Below are 9,484 nucleotides of genomic sequence, written 5' to 3' on the forward strand. Positions count from 1 at the left end.
GCCTGTGGTCGTCGCGACGAGGCAGACCTTGTCGTCCATGGCAACGAGGCTGAAGTTGTATTCACCAGCCTTGCAGATGTGAAACTGTGCAGAGAGGCTGATGACCCACAAGTATATGGGATCAATTGTAGCTCTTTTCGATAAGTAAGAGTGTCGAACCCAACGAGGAGCAGAAGGAAATGACAAGTAGTTTCAGTAAGGTAATGTCTGCAAGTGCTGAAATTGTAAGTAGCGGAGTAGTTTGATAGCAAGGTAATTTGTAACGAGCAAGTAACGATAGTAGTAACAAAAGTGCAGCAAGGTAGCCCAATCCTTTTGAGGCAAAGGACATGCCAAAACAGTCTCTTATGATAAGCAAAGTGTTCTTGAGGGTACACGGGAATTACATCTAGTCACTTTCATCATGTTGGTTTAATTTGTGTTCGCTATTTTGATAATTTGATATGTGGGTGGACCGGTGCTTAGGTGCTGTTCTTACTTGAAAAAACCTCCTACTTATGATTAACACTCCCGCAAGCATCTGCAACTATGAGAAAAGTATTAAGAATAAATTCTAAGCATAACATTAAATTTTTGGGTCTAGTCGATCCCTTACGGAATAGCGCATGAACTGGGGTTCAAGCTTCTGTCACTCTTGCAACCCACCATCTATTTACTACTCCACAATGCATTCCCTTAGGCCTAAATATGGTGAAGTGTTATGTAGTCGACGTTCACATGACACCACTAAGGGAATCACAACATACATACCATCAAAATATCGAACACATATCAAATTCACATGATTACTTGCAACATGAATTATCCGGTGACCTCAAGAACGAAAGTAACTACTCACAAATAATAAACATGTTCATGATCAGAGGAATATTAATATGCATAAGGGATCTGAACATATAATCTTCCACCAAATAAACCATATAGTAATCAACTACAAGATGTAATCAACACTACTAGTCACCCCCTAGCACCAATCTATAGTTCTGGTAACAAGATTGAATACAAGAGATGAACTAGGGTTTGAGATGAGACGGTGCTGGTGAAGATGTTGATGGAGATTGTCCTCCCCAAGATGGGAGAGTTGTTGGTGATGACGATGACGATGATTTCCCCCTTCGGAAGGGAAGTTCCCCCGGCAGAATCGCTCCGCCGGAGGGCAAAAGTGCTCCTGCCCAAGTTCCGCCTCAAGACGGCGGCGCTCCGCCCCGAAAGTCTTCTCCTTATTTTTTCTAGGTAAAAATGACTTATATACCAGAAGATGGGCACTAGAGGTGGACCAAGGGGGCTACAACCCACCAGGGCGCGCTTGGGCTGCCTGGCGCGCCCAGGTGGGTTGTGCCCACCTGGTGGCCCCCCTCTGATACTTATTGGCTCCAATAATTCTTAAATATTCCATAAAAAATCTCCGTGAAGTTTCAGCTTGTTTGGAGTTGTGCAGAATAGGTGGCCTGACGTAGCTTTTTCAGGTCCAGATTTCCAGCTGCCGGAATTCTCCCTCTTGGAGTGTACCTTGCAAATTATGAGAGAAAAGACATTAGAATTACTCCAAAAAGCATTATCATGGATAAAAACACTATAAATAACAGTAAGAAAACATGATGCAAAATGGACATATCAACTCCCCAAGCTTAGAATTACAGTTGGAGCATGAATTCAATAGGAAATGTAGCCACACAGAAATTACAGTTCAGCAATTATTTTGCAACGGCAGCATGATGAATATCTACACTGTTATGAACTGTAATTTGCATTTGACAATGCAATTTTAGCCACACATAAATTAGTAAAAAAGAAAGAAAACAAAAAGAGTACAAAGATCAGACACCTACAAAAAAGGAGTACAGACATCAACAGCTTTTCTGGTTATTTACATTTATGTACACCTTAAGAAGTGCCAAGAGTTACAATCATCGACGCGCTTCACCTTCACCCCACAACCACAATCAACTGACTGAACATTTGCAAGAGAGTTTCAAAAGGTGGTTCATTTCATACCCTTCAGCCTGGAAACCCATCTGTAGTTCAAGGTTCCAGACAGTAAGTAAGCTTCTATAGCTGGCAATGATATCACCATATGACCATATGCCCATCTGTGACCCCCTTGGATGATCTCGAGAATACACTGACAATCTTAGCTTATGAAACCAAGCAAGATGTGTACCATATACCATGCCAGCCACTAACACCCCAGGAGACAAATATACCAACCTCAAAAGTTCAGATCACCCCCACGCTCCATGAACATTGAATACAGACAAATACCATTGCATTGCTGCATTCTGGGTGTTGCGTGCTATATACTGGCAGCAAGATTTGGATCATATTCACACAAGGCCTAGACTGTAATTTCATCACTGGTGCTCCAGAATTATCAGTCCTAGAATGACAAAAATTAGGATCTCACACATACTGTACCTGTGATATCTACTCTATGACAACAAATTGATGGCGTGGATTATATGCATTTTTCTCAAAACCTTGAATCTGATCATCACTGCAGCTCATTCCTGCATGAGTAATTGTACGTTGTGAATATCCAGATATAATTAAGCATTAATAACATGTAGAGATACAGAAGAAACCTAAATGCTGCCAGGAAAAACTTTAACAGGCCAATGGTCTCTATCATAAAAGTGGGAGAAAATTTGCACAAGAAATAATATAGAATTTATGGAGAAGAAAATATAAATAGACAAGTAAAAACATCTCAGCAACATCTCTGATAAACCTACCACAGTAAGGAGTGAGGGCATACTGCTAGAATCACGATACTGTGCTACAGCGTCATCAAAGGCACTAAACAAGAACAAGCTTTTGGTGAAAGACATATTCGATCAGGTTATCCTTAGTATACTAAGAAGCATGAACATCAAAGACGATATCATGCTTTCCATGTCAGTTAGAAGCAAAAATCTATATGATAAAATACATGATAAATAAACTTAATTGTTACATATCAGATTAAAAAGGAAGAAGAGAAAGAATGCGCACCTTCGGAATAGGACATTATATCCACATGAGCAATGTGCGCGACCTGGCCCCAGTTCGGACCAACATCCTTTTCATACCGCTTCATAAACATTGGGTCACAGCCCCAGATTGTCAGCTTGCTAAGTGAGGCAGGCAGTTGTGGGAGTAGCTTCATCAGAGGGGCCTTTCAATGTGCAAACTCTGTAACGCTTCAAGCTTATCCATCTGAGATGGCAAGGATTGCAGAGATTCGGCAATTCCTATCTTGATGGAATGGAGGGAAGTAGCATTCTGCAGCAACCATCCCTCGGCTAAGGACTCCATTGCACAGTCGTTGCAGATATATAGCTCTTTAGTGTATCTGAGGCTCTGAAGTGGCTCCACAAACAACAGGGCCTGGCAATCGATTCTAAGCTCTTGTAGCATAAAGGAACAACAACCCTGCGGCGAGTCTGAAAGGTTGAGCTTGTCGCAGCATAGGATCGACAGCATTCTCAGGGAAGAAACAGCTCCAAGACCCCCAAAGGATAACAAGCCTCTGCATCTAGCTACTGACAGATCAGAAAGAACTTGCAGAGTTCCAAATATTTCCGCTGGAGGAAGTTTCTCCAGGTTGGTGCAATTGAACAGTGTTAACTTTGTAAGAAAGGACAGATTTCGAAGTGACAAGAGCATTGAAACATCAATACTACCGCAAGGATTTATATCCAAGTTCTTGAGTGAAATTGGCAGAATATTTCCTGCAGTATTGCCATCCTTCAGCAATGGACAGGCAACCATTTCCAGGAATTTCAGGTGATGCAGTGCTGCAAAACCATTCCTTGGTAGATGGCGTAGACTTTCACAATGACTTATGATTAATGTAGATAGAGAACCAAGTTGTTCTTGACACTCTAGTAATCCTTTATCTAGAGAAGTCAGATGTGCGCAGCTTTGAATGTGTACAAATGTAAGCTCAGACTTGACTGATGTCTTTGATTCCCTCTGGTGTATTCCTGGAAGAACTAGAAAACCAACATGCTTTAATATCAGTACCTCAAGGCTAGGAGGTATAGTGCGAAGTATGTTCAGGTTAGGGCACCATCCAATGATTAGGCTACGAAGAAAACGGGGTAAACAAACAATCCCTGATTCATTGGTATCAGTTAGTTCCTCGAGCCCCAATCCCATGTATTCTAACTGAAAAAGATGCTGCAACTTCAGATGCTGGAGTAAATTTAGTTCCTGAAGAGATGGCAGGCTCTTCCATTTAATACAGTACTCAAGCTCAAGTGATACCAAATTGACAAGCAAGGAATTAGCAATCCAAAATGGAAGTACAGATCCATTGTATCCATGGATATGCAGTATTTGAATTTCCCTATTTGGTTCATGATTACCAATAATCTGATCATCCACCCGTGTATCATTATTGTATCTGTTCCATGATAACAGCAAAATCCTCATGTCATGTTTTTCCTTTAATTTGACCTCCATAGCTTCTCTGCAATTCTGGACATTTTGAAGATTCATTAGGCCAAGTTGACGAAGGCTTCTTAAATTGCTCAGTGTACTCAGCCTGCTACCATCATTTTGCACCACCTCAAATCCACGTAAAACCTGAAGTGAGGTTAACCTTCCAAGTTTATGAATCTTGGATGACATATTGTCAGGAATATGCAAAGAGCGTAAGCAACGTAAATTATATATGTCGCTCAAGTCTGGTTCTTTTGCTGTCAAGTAGCTGAGCTTGAATACTTGCAGATGGTAGAATTTAAAGATTTTATGAAGATGAGACTCGTCACATGAGATTAAGGAAATATAACGGAGATGAATTAGGTTGGGAAATCTATCGAGTACATGAAATGGAGATGGCACAGACAATTGCAGCAGACGCAAGCATTTTGTGCTCTTCAGAATCTCTCCAAGCAAAAATTCAGTTTCTTGATCAAGACAGGACTCACTTTCTATTATAAGAGTCCGCAAACTCCTCAAATAAGATATCTTCCGGGCTCTTTCATGAGTAAGGATGCCACAGTTTGCAATAGATATGTGTCGGGTTGTCCACATGACATCTTGGAAACCACCATTATCCACTCTTGCGCATTCACCTCGAGAGACAAGCTGTGCCAAGTCATGCAGCAAACTGTGTAAAACATAATATTCTTTCTGGTTTGCCCCACAAGGATCTGTTTCTACCATACGGCAAAAGAATGATTTTCTTGCCAATGCCGTGAAGTACTCTTCCCCGACATCCACTGGGTTCAGAAGGCTAACATTATCTGTTGCTGGTAAGCTATCACCAGGCTCCCTTGAGGCAAAAGGTATTAGTCCAGAACTGACCCACATGTCTACCATTTTGTCCATGTAAAATTTGTGCCCCCTTGCAAACAAACTACAATACCTAAAGCAAATTTGCAGCTGTGCAGGTAGATGGTCGTAGCTCAGTTTGAGAGATGGAAGAATGCTATAAATTCCTTCAATTTGGTACCAATGTTGTTGCAGTACATCGGTCCAACTAGTTTTCAAATCATCCCGCAGGTGCGAAACGACCGCCAATGTCAGGAATGGGCAGGCTCCAAACATTTTTGATATTTGTTCACCAATCAGCAGAAGGTTGGCATAATCTTGGGAGTTCACATCGGGATTCAGTAGGCTTTTGAAGAGCAGGAAATTGTCGCTATCCTGTAATCCATCCAGTTTCAGACACTCAAATTCACCTCCTAGTGTGGTGGCAGCCATATCTGCTACTGATTGTATCCTAGTGGTCAACAGGATTTTGCTTCCTCTCTTGGCAGACCGTATCGGGGACAGCAAATCTTCCCATCTTCCCCTCACCTCGTCTTCCCAGACATCATCTAGAATGAGCAGAAGCTTCTTATCTCTGAGCTTCTCTGCCAAATGAGCAGAAGCAGAGGATGCAGGTTCCGTGGCAGCAATCGATGTCAGTATGTCACTGACCACTGCCGCGGCACTGAACTCAAATGACACCTTCACCCACACAACAATGTCGAAATTGGTTGGCACCTGCGGGTCGTCGTGAACGAGCTTAGCAAGTGCTGATTTCCCCATGCCGGCCACCCCCAATATTGCAAAAAGTGACACTGGGTTAGTTTCAGCCTCTTCAGCTGGGAGCTTCATCAGCCACCGCATCACCTGCCCGGCTGCCCCTTCTCCTTGTCTCGGCCGACCACCACATCCGCCGCGATCCAGCTCGGGTAGCGCTCGTGCTCGGAGGGAGAGGGCGCGGCGGCGGCGACCCCCGGAGCACGGCGAGCGACCGAGCGCTGGTAGTATCGATACACGACGGACGCCATATGGCCCAGTCTCACCACGGCCTCCCTCAGCCTCTCCAGGCCGCTGCCAGGCACGAACCTAGCAAGAATCTTCCTCTTGACAAGCTTGGAGACGGGGCCGCGGCGAACGGCCGCGTCCTCCAGCCTGTGGTACTGGATCTCGTCGACGGCGTCCTCGATCTCGTCGACGGCCCTGGTGAACTCCCAGATAGAGATTTCGAGGCTCGGGAACCGCCATTTGACCAGCCGGCGCTCGGCTTCGTCCAAGATTGTCAGGATCCTCCGGACGCTTTCCAGCAGCTCTCCCTTGTAAACTTGTTCCGCTCCGCCGGCCAGGTGGGAGAAGGCTTTGTCCAGCAACGACAGGGCAAGCGTTGTCGCCGACCTGCCTGCGAGTAGAGGTAGATCTTCCGCCATATTTGTCTACTGAGGATATCCGGATAGAGAATCTCTGTCTGTGGAGGGAAGAGAGGAACGGGAGGGTATTTTCTCATCACCAATCAAACATTTTTTCTTCTTGAATGGAATAGCATAAAGTCTGACCTCCCACCAACGCTGCCTTTAGGGTAGGCGTGACTTGACGGCTCGGCTTGGCTAAGTCACGCTCACAGTATGAACCAGGATCACAACGAGTGGTCCAGATCATTTCACTGTTATTAGTCCTATATTATTATTAATAATCTCTACCTATTATCTGTCCTTCAAAAAAAATTCTACAACTCTCTGTCTAATTTTTGCTACTTATAAAAAGAACGCAACATTCCCATGCCGCTCTCCTTTCGTCCCGACCTCTTCCACTCAGTTTATTTCCTTTACCTCCCAACCCTCAACCTCACCCTGATTTCTCTATCACTTGGTTTATTAATCTAAAAAGTGTGTTCGCACTTTTTGGGCCAACCAAGCGATCTTTTTATAAGTAGTTATGATGGCGGTTCCAAGGGGGACAAGATGTTGTGGTAGTCGGAGGTGTGAGATGTGACGGTGGTAGGCAAGGGGTGTCAAGGGTGCCTAGTTGGCTAGTCAGCTTATGCAGTTGCACACCAAGGGATATCTAGTTGCATAAGGATAGCTAGTTAGTTGGCTCCACTGCCTAATCATGTTTAGGCAATGTGTGGGATGGATTTTTTGTGGACGTGTAGTCAGACTTCTGCAGTTGGAGGGGAGAGGCGTGGCGGTGGTATAAGCGGGGGGTGTTAAGGGTTTGCATTTGTGCAGGAATGTGCATATCAAAGCAAATACATATCCTAGTTGGCTACTCAGACTTATGCAGTTAGGCCAACTCCATGGCGCGACCCCATCCTGTCCGCGCGCGTCCGTTTGGGGTAAAATGGACGAATAGCACGGTCCAACGCATGGTCTCAAACGGACAAATGTCCGGATTCCGTCCGTTTTTGACTCATCCCTGGCCCAAACTTGCGCTCGGTTTGGGGTGAAACGGACGCGCGCGGACGGCCTCGACGCACGCCCTTGTCCCCCCTGGCTCGCCTGTCGGGAACAGTAGCAGTGATGGGGATCGTAGCAGAAATTCAAAATTTTCTACGCAACACCAAGATCAATCTATGGAGTAATCTAGCAACGAGGGAAGGAGAGTGCATCTACATACCCTTGTAGATCGCTAAGCGGAAGCGTTCAAGTGAACGGGGTTGATGGAGTCGTACTCGCCGTGATCCAAATCACCGATGATCCTAGTGCCGAAAGGACGGCACCTCCGCGTTCAACACACATGCAGCCCGGTGACGTCTCCCACGCCTTGATCCAGCAAGGGGAGAAGGAGAGGTTGGGGAAGACTCCGTCCAGCAACAGCACGACGGCGTGGTGGTGGTGGAGGAGCGTGGCAATCCTGCAGGGCTTCGCCAAGCACCGCGGGAGAGGAGGAGGGAGAGAGGCAGGGCTGCGCCATGGAGAGGTCAAAACTCATGTGTTGGCAGCCCCAAAGTCCTCAAGTATATATAGGGGAGAGGGAGGGGGGTGCGCCCCCTTTAGGGTTTCCACCCCAAGGGGTGCGGCAGCCCCAAACCCATCTAGGGTGGCGGCCAAGGGGGGGGAGAGGGGGAAACTTGCCCCCCAAGCTAGGTGGAGGCGCCCCCCTCCCCAAACCCTAGGCGCCTTGGGCCCTTGTGGGGGGCGCACCAGCCCACCTGGGGCTGATCCCCTCCCACACTTGGTCCCGATACATTACCGATAAAACCCGAAACTTTTCCGGTGACCAAAACAGGACTTCCCATATATAATTCTTTACCTCCGGACCATTTCGGAACTCCTCGTGACATCCGGGATCTCATCCGGGACTCCGAACAACATTCGGTAACCACATACAAACTTCCTTTATAACCCTAGCGTCATTGAACCTTAAGTGTGTAGACCCTACGGGTTCGGGAACCATGCAGACATGACCGAGACGTTCTCCGGTCAATAACCAACAGCGGGATCTGGATACCCATGTTGGTTCCCACATGTTCCACGATGTCAAGGATTCGATCAATCCCGTATGCAATTCCCTTTGTCTAGCGGTATTGTACTTGCCCGAGATTCGATCGTCGGTATCCTGATACCTTGTTCAATCTTGTTACCGGCAAGTCTCTTTACTCATTCCGTAACACATCATCCCGTGATCAACTCCTTGGTCACATTGTGCACATTATGATGATGTCCTATCGAGTGGGCCCAGAGATACCTCTCCGTCACACGGAGTGACAAATCCCAGTCTCGATTCGTGCCAACCCAACAAACACTTTCGGAGATACCCGTTGTGACGCCCGGATAATCATGCTACAGTAAACTCACGTTGATGGTGCCACGTCACCTCTGTCACTGTAGTTAATCTCAGGTTAATTCAAAACTGTTTTGAAATTCAAATGCAAGTTAATGATAACAATAAAAGTTTCCAAAAATTAAGACTAAAATGTTCGGTGATTGTCAAATATTACAAAGGTAATTGTGGTGAGGTAAACACAATTTTATAAAAGGCCTAAATAGTTTTAAATGATTTAAACAGAAAAGAAATAATAAAAGAAAATACAAAAGGAAAGAAAAACAGAAAACCAAAAAGAAAAAAAAGAACACCCCCTTCCCCCCCCACTGGGCTTCGGCCCAGCAGGCCACCGGGCCGCCTGGCAAACCCACCCCCTCTCTCCTTATTCCCCCCCGGGTGAGACCCCGAAACCCTAGCCACCCCCCACTCGCATCCACTCTCCCCCCTCCCTCCCGATTGGATCGGGAGGATAACGGCGCCGCGCCCC

At 45.9% G+C, this 9,484-nt stretch overlaps 1 pseudogene; it reads right to left on the bottom strand.

Annotated features, from left to right (window-relative positions):
• Window positions 1-1,415: 1,415 nt before the first annotated feature.
• LOC119353130 lies at window positions 1,416-6,752 on the bottom strand (annotated as a pseudogene).
• Between the last annotated feature and the right edge of the window lie 2,732 nt (window positions 6,753-9,484).

Source organism: Triticum dicoccoides, chromosome 2A, assembly GCF_002162155.2.
Source record: "Triticum dicoccoides isolate Atlit2015 ecotype Zavitan chromosome 2A, WEW_v2.0, whole genome shotgun sequence".
Taxonomy (NCBI): domain Eukaryota; kingdom Viridiplantae; phylum Streptophyta; class Magnoliopsida; order Poales; family Poaceae; genus Triticum; species Triticum dicoccoides.